At 34.5% G+C, this 16,275-nt stretch overlaps 1 protein-coding gene across 1 annotated transcript in view; it reads left to right on the forward strand.

Moving 5' to 3' along the window:
* HDAC8 (histone deacetylase 8) overlaps positions 1-16,275 on the forward strand; it is a 179,909-nt gene that overhangs the window by 36,959 nt on the left and 126,675 nt on the right. The gene's annotated exons all lie outside the window — the stretch shown is intronic.

Below are 16,275 nucleotides of genomic sequence, written 5' to 3' on the forward strand. Positions count from 1 at the left end.
AAATTAAAAAAAAAAAAAAAAAAACAAGAACACATAACCACTCCAAGACAGGTCTGGTATTTTTTCGACAATTAGTGACACACAAAATTTGGGGCAGAACCATCCAAAATATGAAACATGTCATTTGAACTTTTGCCATTTTCTTTAGTCATATGAGATGGACTTTATGTTTTCCAAGCACAGATGTCTGTTCTAGTTTTCTCAAAAGAGATGTAATACAAAGTTCTCTGAGAACTGTGCGTATGCTGATCCCTTTATCTGAAAGTCTACCCCTTTACTTCCCACCCACTCCATCACCTGGTGAGAAGCATGTTATCACAGATCAGTATGTGTAGCTGTAGGCTTTAGACTCTGACTTATAATAATGAATCAATGGCTGCCACCCCACCTTCTCAAGGCATCACCCAAGGAGTCTAGATGGTACTTGGGTTATAACATTTTGATTCCTGCTCAATGCAGAAGCTGTATACTTGGGAGCATTGTGCTTTTTCAGTTACTATAATTTTTTTTAAAAATTAGAAATAAGTTAAACTAATTTCCTCCCAATTTTCTTCTAACCATAGATGAGGTACAATATGTATCTCAGAAAAACCACTCAATTTGTCTAGAATACAAATAAAAGGCACACTATAAATTGAGACAATTTACTGGTGTCAGGGTTAATGGAAGTCTCTTTTCTTTACTTGACTTACCTTTATTCTGTATTTGGAAGCTTTATGAAGTATAAAGGTAAGTGAACAAATTACATTTGTGAACAAGTATAATCTCTGTTATTGCTGTAGGAATATCTCAGATTGCATTGTAATTTAAAGCACTGAGACTTTAAAAAATGATCAAGTTATGTCAAGAAAAAGAAGTTTTAAGCTGTAGAAGCCTGAATTGAGAATGAGTGTCCTGTTCCCAGGAAAAAATGCAAATCTATGGATTCACCTATCTTAAAAGGTTGATAAAATTTTACTGAAGATGAATACTGCCTCTGGTACCTAGGAGGTGCCTGGCTGAAAGTGGACTTGGCCTTCTAGATAGACATGTCCTATCTTTATACTGATATAGTCTGCCAGATAAAATGAGATATAATGTATATCAAGTGCTTAACACAGTTCTTGGCTCAAAATAGGCATTTTTGAAATGCTAGTTTTCTCCTTCCTGTTTGTATGCTCCTAACAACTTCTTATATCCAGACATTTATGACTATCATTCATAAATTTGTCCAAACTCTTTCAAATCCCTTCTGTCATATCCTTCTGGTATAAGAGATGTGAGTCATCCAAGAGGGAACAAAGAAGAAAATTGAAATGACAGTCTTCCAGGTACAATGAGATAACATTTTAATGAAAATTGCCCCAAAAAAGCCCACACAGTGTAAAGGCATATGTAAGTTTTGTGCCACAATACATAGTTGCACACAAATATCCTTGCAGTCCTCTATAATCAGATCAACAAATGGTAGTTCAAAAAATCATTTACTGACCACCCGTTGTGTTCCAGGCACTATGCTAGGTGTCTTGAGAGATACAAAGACACTAAGACCTCATCCCCTATCTCAAACAGCCTGAGATAAAGGGGAGTATGAGTACTGGGGAGATATGTAAATATACAAATAATTATATTACAAGACAAAATAAGAACCACAAGACTGTAGGAACAATGGCTATGGAGATGTGCATCAAATATAAAGGGGATACAAAGGAGTGAACAAAATACCCTGCCTTCCATGAGCTGAAAATGTAATTGAGAAATCTAATCAGTGAAAAGGTCAGGACAGTGCAGCAGGCAGCTGCAGTCTGCTGGCTAACACCCTCAGTGTCTTCCCTCTCAGTCTCAGGCTTTTGTTCTTCTGTCTCCTAGGATAATAATCCTCCTCCTCCAGATGCCCTTTTCCTACCTCTGCACGGTCTTCTTCAGTCCAGCTTAAAGTTCTATGCTTTTAAAAAACCCTTACCTAAATATACCAAGGCCCTTTGAGCTTTTATTTCATGTACATTTGTTCATTCATTCATTTACCAAAAATTCATTGGGCCCAAACTACTTGCCAGGCCCTATTCAAACCTGGATTCAGGACTACAAAGATTAAGAAGATAAACTCAATGTCCTCAAAACTCTCATCATCTAATAGAGAGAACAGAACAATGTGTTCAACCCAGAACAGATGAGGAGCATAGAGGAAATGTTTCACCAAGACTTTTAGCTGAATATTGAAGGTTGATTGGGAGTTTGCCAGGTGAAGAAGATGGAAAGGCATTCTGAGCAGAAGGAATAGAAATTGGAAAGGACCTAGTGCTTCATGGGACCAGGGAGAAGTTTGATATAGTAGTAGAACACAGGGCTTATCAGAGAGAGTGGGAATGCTTAAGGCTTGAATGGAAATTGGAGCCAGATTTTGAGGAGCCTTGAATGATGCACTAAAGAGCTTACACTTTTTTTTTACCCTGTGAAAAGAGATGAGCCTCAGTTTTTAGAAAATTTACTTGGTAGAGTATGGAAGATAGATTGCAAAAGGGACAGAGCTAAAAAAGTCAAACTTGTTAAGAGGTTCAAGGATACTCCTATAACACTCAAATCTGTACCATTCATTTGGTCATCTGTGGTTTTGGTTGTCTGCATTCCCTTTCAGTGCTCACAAGAGTGTTAACACCCAGCAAGTTGGTATTCATTGAATGAACAATTGAATCAATGAGTGTTTGAATAATAAGTGTCTGAACATCCATACTGGAAAACATATTTTTAAGATGGAAGAATTGGAAGCATAATCTAGCCTTTTTCTGGTAACTATTTAACCCTAGTAGCACCTACCCATTTTGCAGGAAGTACCAGATATCCCAGTAGGAAATAGATGTATCTATGGGAAAACACTAGATCACCAATGAAGAGAGTCAGGAAGGTACATATTAGAAGTGATTAGCAGTGAAATTTCAGTCATAACCCTCATGAGATACCAGTCATGCCCAAAGTCACTGGTCAAGGAACTAGCTCCAGCCCAAGAATTGCAGTGCCAGGTTGGCCAGCCAGGCATGGAATAAAGAGGCAATCCCAGCTGGAAGAAGAGTTGAGCCCAGCTGGGAAAAAATGAGAGGAATGGACCCTGCCCATATGACTGGCCCAAGTATTTCTACCAGAGAAAGCCCAAAGATGACATGGGATCCCATAAAAAGACCAGTTCATGGCTAATTTAGCAAATCACCCAGTACATGTAATAAGGTTTATGGACTATTATATATAAGAATGTTGTGTAAGCCAGTAATAGAATTTGGATCCTATGATCTAGGCCAGATTAACACAGTTATATTATAGACAGTTATATTCACACATATATATATATATCAGGTATGTTTACATACTTGAATCATAAGGCAGATTTATGAACAAAATTTAGTGAACAAAAAATACTTATTTGAGCAAACTTTTTTTGATGGACTGGTTAGATGAGTTACACCTCAACCATATGAGGCATAACTCAAGGAATACATACAGTTACTGAAAAGAATTAAGTTGATTTGTATAAAAGTATATGTTACTAATATAAAATAGTCTTGCATTGCAATCTACAGGTTGCACTGAATCCACAGATTGATTTGAGGAGACATAATATCTTAACAATATTTACTCTTTCAACCCATGGATTTGCTATTTCCACTTACCTAAGTCTTTAATTTCAAATTTTAATTTATACTTTTCAGTGAACAGATCTTACACGAATTTTGTTAAATTTATTCCTAAGTATTTTGTGACTTTGATGTTGCTATAAATGATATTTTTATTTCAATTTCCAATTATTTGTTGCTAGAATATAGAAATACAAATACAATTGATTTTTTATATTTATCTTGAATAATGTAACATTGCTGAAACATTAGCTCTAGTATTTTTTGTAGATTCCTTTGCATGTTCCATGTATACAAACATGTCATCTGTGACTAGAGAGACTTTTACCTATTCCTTTACAATCTTCATGCCTTTTATTTCTTTATCTTGCTTTATTACACTGGTTGGGACCTCCAAGGAAATGTTGAATAGAATGGTGAGAATGAACATCTTTGTCTTGTTCCTGATTGTTTGGGGAAAGCACTTAATCTTTCACTATGAAGTGTGAAGTTAGTGGTAGGGATTTTTTTTAATATTTTCTATTAGATTGAGAAAGTTCCCTTCTATTCCTAATTAACTGAGAATTTTTCTCATAAATGAGTGTTGGTTTTTGTCAGGTGCTTTTTCTTCATCTATTGAAATGGTCATATGGTGTCCTCTTAGTCTGTTAACACACTAAATTGCATTAATTGTTGCTTTCTTTAATGTTAAACTAACCTAGCATTCCTTGGATAAACTCTAATTTGTCATAGTATATTATCCTTTTTATATATTGCTGAATTCAATTTGTTGAAGTTTTGTCAAGGATTTTTGGTCTGTGTTGACAAGGAATGTTGATCTGTTTTTTGTTGTTGTTGCTGTTGTAATGTCTTTGTCTGTTTTTGATATCAGGGCCATGCTGATTTTATTAAATGACATGAGAAGTATCCCCAAGTCCTCTGTTTTCTGAATTTATATAAAATTGATACTATGTCTTACTTAAAAGTTTGATAGAATTTATCAGTGAAAACATTCGAACCTAGAGTTTTATTTGTGGGAAAGTTTTTAATTATGAATTTTATTTCTTTAATAGTTATATGGCTAGTCAGATTTTCTATTTCTTCTTGTTTTGATAATTGATCTTCAAGGAATTTGCTTATTCACTCATGATTGTCTTTTATTGTTCTTTTAAATCTATAAGAGCTATAGTGATGTCCCTTCTTTCATTCCTAGCATTGTTCATTTTTTCCCCATTTTTCTTGATCATTTTAGCTAGCGGTTTAATAGCTTTACTGAAGTGTATTTTCTTAAAAGAACAAACTTTTAATTTCATTGACTTTATTTTTCTCTTTAATATTTCATTAGTTCTGCTCATATCTTTGTCATGTCCTTCCTTCTATTAATATTTATTTGTATTGCTTTTTAGTTCTTTTTCTAGTTTCTTACAGTAGAAGCTTAGTTCATTGATTTTAAGCCTTTTTTCTTTCTTAATATAAGTATTTTATGCTGCAAGTTTACATCTAAGCACTGTTTTAGCTGCATCCCACAAATTTTGATATAATCTCTTCATTTGGTTCAAAATAGTTTCTAATTTTCTTCTTTGACTGATGGGTTATTTATGTCTATTTTTTAAAATTAATTTCCAATATTTGAGGACTTTCCAGATATTGTTATATTAACTTTAACGTTGTTCTGCTTAAAGGACATACTTTACATAATTGCAATTCTTTTATATTTATTGCAGTTTGTTTTACGTCCAGCATATGATCTATATTGGTGAATGTGTCATGCAGTTTGTGATGAATGTGTATTTTGATGTTGCTGGATAGCATTTTCTATCATTATCAAGTAGGTCAGATTGGTTGAGAGTGTTGTCTTCTATATCCCTACTGATTTTTCGTCTGCATGTTCTGTCAATTACTGAGAGAGCTGAAATCTCAACCATGTTTTTGGATTTTGCTGTTTTTTTTTTTTCTTTTTAGTTGTGTCTCTTTTGGCTTTATCTATTTTTGAAGCTTTGTTATTAGATGTATATATACTTAGGGTTGTTATATCTTCTTAACAAATTGACCCCTTTACTATTATGAAATAACCCTCTTTATTTTTGGTAATATTCCTTGTTCTAAAGTCTACATTGTCTGATTTTAATATTGTCATGCTTCATTATGATTGTCTGTATGGTATATCTTTTTCTGTCCTGCTTTTGATCTATTTTGTCTTTATATTCACAGTGGATTTCTTATAAACAGCATATAGTTGGGTCATGATTTTCTTGTCCAGCTTGACAGTCTCTGCCTTTTAGTTGGAGTGCCTAGACAACTTATCTTTAAATTAATTATTTACATGTTCAGGTTTAAGTCTGTCTTTCTATTTGTTTTCTTTTAGTCCCCTCTGTTCTTTATTTCTTGTTTTCTATTTTGCTTTCTTTTGAATTAAATGCATTTTTTAGGATTCCATTTATCTTCTTTATTTGCTTATTAGCTATAACTCTTTGTTTTAATTTTTTGTGGTTGCTCTGGGGTTTACAGTATGCATTTTCAACTTATCATACTCTACCATCCTGTGACAGTATTCTTCCATTTTTCCCTTTTCCTTCCATGTGCTATTGTAGTCATATATTTTACTTTTGCATATGTTATAAATACCATGATACATTGCTTTATATTCCTTAAACTGTCAACTATATATTTTAAATTTTAAAGTGTTTATTCATTTAAAATAAAAATAATGATTCCTGTGCATATTAGCACAAAAAAACATGTTGTGAGTTTTGAAAAACTGTATCTTCCAAAAGAAGAAACTTCATGAGAAGAATCTCAATGCTATACATTTTTGCACATCTCTATAACATAAAACAGGTGACAGCTGACTTCTTATACATGCTTCTAAATTCAATGTGTTTTGACATTATTTTTGTTAAAGTATATGGAGAAAAATCTAGCATCACATAGATCTGTAGATGGAAAAGGGAGGAGTATTTTAATAACCTTTACAGATCATTATGGATAGTCTTCTTTGAAACTAAACAAAAACTCTACAAATGGCAGTTTCTTAAAGGAATGCTGTATGGAATCTGAAAACCTATCAATGAAATTTTGATGTATTACATTAAAATTCATTGGTCATCTTCTACTTTGAAGAAATATTTGACCAATCTTATTCATATTGATTATTTGGAAAATATCAGTTCAGTAAGTTATACAAATATTACAAATATTGAAAAATTTTATGTAGTATCAGAAATCACATTAACTGATATTAATGCTAATCTCATTGGAACAAAGCTGAAGTTTTAGGAAACTGTCAATCTTATAGTAGCAGAATGAAGATGTTCAGAATTCTGAATTTCTTTTAAAAACATATCTATTGTCCTTAGCAACAGTGTCATTTCTAATATTTAACCTAAAGTGGTAGGCTCACTTCATTTTTTAAAACTTTTTTTCATTTATTTTTATTAGTTGGAGGCTAATTACTTTACAGTATTGTAGTAGTTCTTGCCATACAGTGACATGAATCAGCCATGGATTTACATGTGTTCCCCATCCTGAACGCCCCTCCCACCTCACTTCATTTTTTGAGAAAGTATCTGCCAAACCTGTGGGAGACCTGGGTTCGACCCCTGGATTAGGAAAATCCCCTGGAGGACGGCATGGCAACCCAGTCCAGTATTCTTGCCTGGAGAATCCCCATGGAAAGAGGAGCCTGATGGGGTCACAAAGAATCAGACACGACTGAGCTACTAAGCACAGCACATCTGCCAAACATCCAAGTATTTAATCATGGTTTCTCCATTAGTTAGTCTTTCACACAAAAATGGTATTCCATGAAAAGTGGCTAGTTAAGTCACAGCTTAATCACAGATGAGCTTTTCCTCAAGACAACCAATATAGCATAGTTTATAACAGAAACACTTTTTCCTTACCTCCTATTTTGTCACACAGAATGTTAAATCCAGGATCAGGATGTGATCATTTTTAGTGCATCACCAAGGCCATTCTTAAGTGAAACTGGATTTTTTTCTCTTTGCTGTGTGTTGTTGTTCAGTTGCTAAATCATGTCTGACTCTTTGCGACCCCATGAACTGCAGCATATCAGGCTTACCTGTCCTTCACTATCTCCCTGAGTTTGCTCAAACTTATGTCCATTGAGTCAGGGATGCCATCCAACCATGTCATCCTTTTTCACCCCCTTCTCCTCTTGCCCTAATCTATCCTAGCATCAGGGTCTTTTCCAGTGAGTCAGCTCTTTGAATCAGGTGGCCAAAATATTAGAGCTTTAGCTTCAGCATCAGTCCTTCCAATGAATATTCAGGACAGATTTCCTTTAGGATTGACTGACTGGTTTGATCTCCTTGCAAGTCTCCTTCCAAGGGACTCTCAATAGTCTTCTCCAGCACCACATTTCAAAAGCATCAATTTTCTGTCGCTCAGCCTTCCTTATGGTCCAACTCTCATATCTGTACATGATTACTGGAAAAACCATAGCTTTGACTAGATGGACCTTTGTCAGCAGAGTGATGTCTCTGCTTTCTATACAGTCTAGATGTGTCATAGCTTTTCTTCCAAGGAACAAGCATCTTTTAATTTCATGGCTGCAGTCTCTGTTCACAGTGATTTTGGAACCCAAGAAGATGAAATCTGATACTGTTTCCACTTTTTCCCCATCTATTTAACATGAAGTGATAGGACTGAATGCCATAATCTTCGTTTTTTGAATGTTGAGTTTTAAGCCAGCTTTTTCACTCCTCTTTAACCTTCATCAAGAGGCTCTAGTTCCTTTTCACTTTCTGCCATTAAAGTGGTATCATCTTCATATCTGAGGTAGTTGATATTTCTGCCAGCAATCTTGATTCCAGCTTGTGATTCATCCACCCCAGCATTTCATATGATGTACTTAGCATATAAGTTAAATAAGCAGGGTGTAGTCTTTATGTACTCCTTTCCCAATTTGGAACCAGTCCATTGTTCCATGTCCAGCTAGAACTGTTGCTTCTTGTCCTGCATACAGGTTTCTCAGGAGGCAGGTAAGGTGGTCTGGTATTCCCATCTCTTTAAGAATATTCCACAATTTGTTGTAATCCACACAGTCAAAGGCTTTAGCATAGTCAATGAAGCAGATTTTTTTTTTAATTCCCTTGCTTTTTTCTATGATCCAGCATTACTGTCTGTATTGCTGTGTGTGTATAGCAATAAAGAATCTAATAACTGCTGGTATACTTTGGTACTACTGCCTGAATTTATATACCATGGTTTCGGCAGTTTTACTCACCATTGTTTTTGCATATTCATGCAAATATAGTTGCTCTGCGATGAACCATATAATATACAAATATATATAACTCTAACCCTAACAAGTTATTCAGCACTTAATATTTTAGCACCACTTGTGATTGCTGCTAACCATTCATATAAAAAAGGTCTTCTTCAAAGATTAGTGCTGACACTATATGACTACAAGCAAAACAGAAAATCTAGCCACATTTATAGTCTTATCTGTTTTACAGTCTGAAAATAAGATAATAAGTTTTTCACTGAAAATTAATGAAAGAAATCATATAAGGTCTAAATAAATTGAGACATACTATATAAATAGTGTAGTTTCAATATTGTAAATATGTCACCTATGGGGGGAAAGTGTCATGTAAGAAGACAATACAAAGAAGAAAACATTAAATCAAAAGATGGATTTAGCACAGTTGAAGGGTACAAGATCAGCATATAAAAATCAACTGTATGTCTATATACTAGCAATGAACAAATGAAAATTAATATTAAGAGAATGAAAGAACAAACCACAGACTGGGATAAAATACTTATAAGTAACATACCTAATAAAAAGGACTTATATCCAGAATACATAAATGACTCTCAAATGCAGTATTAAGAAAATAAGCAACCTGATAAAAAAATAAAAGAAAAAATAACTAAGTCTCCATATTCAGAGCTAAATGTTTAAATAAGCAGGTTACTCTGCCATTTAAAAATAGGCAGTGCTATGAGTTATTTTACTAACTTTTCATCCAGTGGGCACTGAGGAATGTCAGCTGTCTAAAATTTCACTGGTCTCTAAGCTATTATGTACATTTCTCCAGCCCATGCAGTGAAATAATTTACATATAACATGCTCCAGTGACTTTTTCATTTCTAGTTTGAAAAGTTCTAACAAACAAGTTTTGGTTTTTAATAAACTCATCATTTCTACACTTGGGGTACACCATTTCTACACTTTAAGTATACTTAAAATACTCAATTTCTTTCCCTTTAGCTATGTATGGTCTGAAAATGATGCCACAACTTAAATAGTGAATTATTTTGAAACTATATGAAAATGTTCTGTGGATAAGACACTACAAAGTAAATTAATGACATATATAAAGATAATTGTAATCATGTTTTCACTTATTGCTTACAATTTCACCCCATGTGTTTTGAAGTAAGTGTTTTCCTTCCATGAGTCAGAGCTTTTACCAATACTGCAGTTTCATCTTTTTCAGCATCTTTAAACATAGATGTTATAGCTTGGATTTGAGAAAGCAAATCTTCTAATCTCCCTTTGTTATGCCAGCAATCCATATTCTTGTTATGTTCTATCTAGATGGAAGTAAATTTCTGGGATTTCAAAATAATGATTTACTAAGGGGTTTACCTGGTGATTCAGTGACTATGATTCCACACTCCCAGTGCATAGGGCCTGGGTTTGATCCCTGGTCAGGGAACTAGATCCCACGTGCCACAACTAAGAATTCACATGTTGCATGCTGAAACAAAGACTTGGCACGGCCAAATAAGTAAACATTTCAACAAATAATGATTTAACAAATAGAATAGATATAGAGATTATAGCAGGTATGACTGAGGATACATTTTCTATGTCCCTCTTATGGTTAAGGAGTCCAGGTACTGGTCATGGTGCCAGTACTTCAGAGGGGAAAACTGAGAAGCTTAAATGAAGGAATGGAGGAAAAGACCCACAGCCTAACCAGACAAGAGGTCTCATAGTAGGGGTACTGGTCGTATGAGCCCTAGCAGGAGATGTAGGGAGACTAGGTAGCTATTCATACCAACCAAAAGATGCAATGCTTAGTCTAGAATGCACCAATTAGCAGTTCTGGACCACACCTCCTATACCCACAGCTGGGCTATACCACATTTGACTGGACTGTGTTGCTCCACTTACTCTGCCACTAGGCTGACAGCCTTCCTCACTGCTCCATAGTCTTCAGTGACATTCCTTTGCAGACAGCACATATACAGCCACCACTGGACCTATGGCTTTCAGCACTGCCCTAAATTATCATTTAAAGACATTTAAAGTATATTAACCCTTTCCCACATTTTTCAATCCTTTGTGTAGATCCAGGTTTCCATCTAGTAGAAGTACATTGTTCTAAAGAACTTAAGAACTTAACTAAAGCAACTTAAGTTTTCTCATGGTATAGGTTTTCTAGCAACAAATTATTTTAGCTTTTGTTTGAAGTCTTTATTTTAATTTTTGAAGGATATTTTCACTGTGTATGGAGTTCTAAGTTGATAATTTTTTTCCTTCAGAACATTGAAGATATCACTCACTTGTTTTCTTGCTTGCACATTTCCTCATGAGAGGTCAGCAGTCATTCTTAGCTTTATTCCTTTGTATAATATATGCCTCTCCTCCCCCACCCCGGCTCCTTTTAACTTTTGTATTTGTAACTAGTTTTCAACAGCTTGATTAGTTTGTCCTGGTGTGGTTTCTTTGTGTTTATCCTATTTTGGTATTCATTGAGCTTCTAGGATCTGAGGGTTTATAGTTTTCATCAAATTTAGAAATATTTAAGCCATTATTTTCTGTCCCTCTTTTTTTTTCTCCTCTACCCATGGGACTCCATTTAAACCATTAGGCCAGTTTTATTCTCCCATAAGTCACTGCAACCCTTTTTATTTTTTTCAGTCTTTTTTTCTCTTTACTATTCATTTTGGTTAATTTATATTGGTTTGCCTTCAAGCTCATTGATCTTTTCTGCCATGTATAAGTGCTGTTAATCCTATCTAGTGAAATTTTCCTTTCAAATATTATACCTTTCAGCTCTATAATTTCTATTTCTAAAAACTCTTTCCAAAGAAATTGAATCTTTTTAAAAAGATAACCAAGAAAAAAAGTTTGCCATTTCTCCCATTGTGTTCATACTTTCTTTTCTTTCTTAACATCCTTGAACATATGGAGCATATTTATAAGGGCTATTTTAAGGTCCCTGTCTAGTAAATTCCATTGTCATTTCTGAGGCAATTTCTGTTGATTGATTTTCTCTGGGTTGTAGATCACATTTTCCTGCTTCCTTGCATGTTTGGTAATTTTTTTTAGCTTAAAAATTTTATATTGGAGTATAGCAGATTAACAATGTTGTGACAGTTTCAGGTGGACAGCACAGGGACTCAGCTGTATATATACATGTATCCTAGTAATTTTTAATTGGATATCCAACATCATGAATTTTGTATTGTTGAGTGCTGTATTTTTGCATTGATTTAGAGAGGATTGTACTTTTTTCTGATAGACAGGTTATTGTGGATATATTTGATCCTTTCAAGGTTCGTTTTTAAGCATATTTTAAGTAAATTTTGTTTAGCCTTTGCTCTAGGGCTAACTTAGCCCATTTTGAAGGCACTGCTCCTCTGAGGTTCCTGCTTATACCGCATGTATTCACTGAGGTCTCTCCACTTTGGCCCTGTGTGAGCTCTAGGAAGTGTTCATCTTACAACTTCTCAGTAGTTGTTTCCCTGAAAGATTTTCTAGACTGTCTTTGAAGTTTTACCCTATACATCTTCAGATTGGTATTCATCAAAAGACTCAAGGGGACTTCTATGCATATTTCTATTACTCTTTTTGGGGGGTGGCTCAGTTCTGTTCCCACAATTTTTAATTGCCCTGGCTTTTCAGAATTCTAGTCTCTGTCCTCTCTACTTGGAGATCACTCAGCTCTATTTAGATCCCACACAGTCTAGAGATTACCTCCAGACAGAAAGCTAGGGTGATGGTAGGGCTCACCTCATTTGCATCCCTTTTCTCTCAGATCACTTTCTGTTGTTGTCTCTTGACCAATGTCTGAAAATGAATGTTTCATATATTTTGTCAATTTTCCAGTTATTTCTGAAGAGAAAATAATTCCACATCTCTTTCCCCTCAGAGCCAGAAGCAGAAGTCCTTTACTTATCCGCTCTCATTTTTTTTCTACCTTCATTTTTGAAGGATATTTTTGCTGGATACAAAATTCTACATTGACAGTTTTCATTTTCTTCTGCCCTCCATTGTTTCTGTGTGTATAATATGTTTCCCTGTATATAATATGTTTTATTTCTTTGGCTGCATTTATAAATTTATCTTTGATTTTCAGAACTTTGGCCATGTGCCTTAATGTGTACTTTTGTTTGTATTTATCCTGTTTGGGATTCCCTGAGTTCCTGGATATGTGAGTTGCAGCTTGGGATATAATTTGGAAAATTATCAGCTGGTACTTCTTCACTTTTTACCCCCCATTCTTGCTTTCCTGTCTTTCTGGGACACACATTACACATGTGTTGGATTGATTGATAGTGTCCTACAAGTCACTTAAACTCTCATTTTTCTTCTAATATTTTTTCTCTATGCTTCAGTTTGCTTGATTTCCATTGATCTGTCTTCATGCTTACTAATTCTCTTCTTTAGTATTCAATCTGCCATTAATCCCATTCAATGAATGTTTATGCCATCTCATCCAGTGATTTTTTTGAACTTCTTGATTTTGAAATGGTTTTAGATCCAGAGACAATTGTGAACATAATACAGCAAGGTCCCATGTACCATTCACTCAGTTTCTCCCAATAGTAACATTTTATATATCTGTGGTATAATATCAAAACCAGGAAATTGACACTGGTATAATCCAGAAACCTTATTCAGGTTTGACCAGTTTACATGCACTCACTCATGTGTGTGTGTGTGTGTGTGTGTGTATTTAGTCCTATGCAATTTTATCATATGTATAGATTGATGTAACCACTACCACAGTCAGGGTAGAAAACTGTTCCATCACTAGAAAGACCCCCCCCCCCACCTTGTGCTACTCTTCTACAACCACTGCTACCTTCTTCTCTTCCCCCACCCCTTTCTAATTCCTGGAAGAAAGTAATCTGTTCTTCACATCCATATTTTTTTTTCATTTAAAGAATGTGATATAAATGGAATTATGTAACATGTGACCTCTTGAGATTGGCTTTTTCACTCATAATCTCTTGAGATTTGTCCAAGTTGTTTCATTAGTAAATAATTCATTCCCTTTTATTGCTGAATAGTATTCCATGGTATAGATGTACCATAGTTTAACCATTTATTCCTTGAGGAACATTTGTGTTGTTTCCAATTTATGACTATTAAAATTAAGCATTCATGTATCATCTTTGTTTGAATATAATTTTTCATATCTCTGAGATCAATACTCACAAATACAATTGCTGGATCATATGGTGTGTATAGCTTTGCTCCTTTAAGAAGCTGACACTCATGCTTCTTTTTACTACTGTTTACACAGTATATATTTTTCCATCATTTTTACTTCAGCTTCTCTTTATCATTATATTTAAAATATAATATATATTACAGACAGGCTATTATTAGGTCATGTTTCTAAGCCATTCTACCAATCTCGGTATTTTAATTGGTGTGTTTAGACCATTTGCCTTTAATGTAGTTATTGATATGTCAGGGCTTAACTCTGCCAGTTTATTTGTTGTCTGTTTGTTCTCTGTTTTTTCCTCTTACCTTCCTGTGGAGTTCTTGAAAATATTTTAGGAATGTCACTTTTATTTATCTATAGTGTTTTGAGTGTTTCATATAGACTTTTTAGTGATTGCTTTAGATATTACACTTTATATATGTAACATCACAGTCTATTGGTATCAATATTTTGCTACTTTGATTGAGTTATAGAAGCCTTACCTGCCTTTATGTTCCTTTACCTTCCTCTCTAATATATCTTAAATTTTCTCTCTGTATACATTGAGAACCACATCAATGTTAGTTTTTGTTTCAACCATCAAACAAGTTTTTGAAACTCAAAAGGAGAAGAAAACCCAGCTCTGTTTACCCATATTTTTACTCTTTCTGTTTTTCTTCTTTTCTTTTTAATGGTCTAAGATTTCTTTTATCAGGACTTCCCTGATAGCTCAGTTGGTAAAGAATCCGCCTGCAATGCAGGACAGCCTGTTTCAATTCCTGGGTTGGGAAGATCCTCTGGAGAAGGGATAGACTACCCACTCCAGTATTCTGGCCTGGAGAATTCCATGGACTGTATGGTCCATGGGGTCACACAGAGTCAGACACAACTGAGAGACTTTCACTTTTCTTTCAAGATTTCTTTTATCATTTCCTTTCTGTTTGGAAAACTTCCTTTGGCCAGTCTCTTAGGGTATATCAGATGAAGACAAATTCTTGCAGTTTTCCTTCCTCTGAGAGTGTCTTGGTTTGTCTTTCACTCCTGATGGATATTTTCACTGGCATAGAATTCTGACTTGGAAGTTCTTCTCTTTTGGCACCTAAAAAATGTGCCTTTTTCTTCTGGCCTCCATGGTTTCTGATGAGAAATTCACTGCCATTCAAATCATTGTTTCCATAATGGTAAAAATGTAAAATGATACATCATTTCTCTCTATCTGCTTTCAAGATTATGTCTTTATGTCTTTTGTCTTTATGTTTCAGATATTTGATTATGATATGACTTGGAGTGAACTTCTTTGGGTTTATCCTGTTTAGTTCATTCAGCTTCTTGAATCTATAGGATTGTATCTTTCACCCAACTTGACGATGTTTCAGCCATTATTTCTTTGAATATTTTTAAAATGCCATCTTCCTTATCTTTACCTACTGGGACTCTGATGACACAAATATTTGATCTTCTGTCTTATCCAACAGGACCCTATGTCTCTGTTGATTATTTTTCAGTCTATTCTCTATTGTTCTCTATTCTTCTACTTTCAGATTCACTAATTCTTTTCTCTGTCATCTCCATTTTTCCAATAAGCCTATCCAGTAAGTTTTTTCTTTTGGTTATTGTACTTTGCAGTTCCACAATTTCCATTCTCTATGTTTTCTGTTCCTTGTTGATACTTTGTTTCCCACCCCACCCCACCACCACCCCCACCCCACCCCCGACTTTGTTTCTAGCATGCTTCTGAATGCTTCTAATTGCTTTTGAAACATTGTTTTGATGGCTGCCTTAAAATACTTATCAGGTAATTCTAATACATATGTCATCTTGGTGTTAACATCTGTTGATTGTCTTTTCTCATTCAAGTTGAGACTTAACTGATCTTGGTATGATGAGTGACTTTTTTTTTGAACCTGGAGATTTTGGGTCTTTTATCATGAAACTCTGAAAATTCTGTACTCTAAATTTTCAGGCTAAGATGCTTATAGCTTTCTTATTGAGCTTTACCATATACCACACAAAATGTAAAACTAATGAGTCTTACCCAACATAGTTCCCTTCTTTCAAGAGTTGAATTCCCTCCAGGTTTTGCCTGCTTTAGGATGTTCTCTAATACCTTAAACTTATCATAATGGTTACTCTGATATTATCAGAATACAGAAATCATGACTTACTTTTCATTGTATACCTTTTGGTTTCTTTTGAAGTTTTTACCATGTATGTATGATTTCTTTAAAAAGGTAAGTAAATTACTGAAAACATAAAAATTAAATAAACAT

Source organism: Cervus canadensis, chromosome X (assembly GCF_019320065.1).
Source record: "Cervus canadensis isolate Bull #8, Minnesota chromosome X, ASM1932006v1, whole genome shotgun sequence".
Classification (NCBI taxonomy): Eukaryota; Metazoa; Chordata; class Mammalia; order Artiodactyla; family Cervidae; genus Cervus; species Cervus canadensis.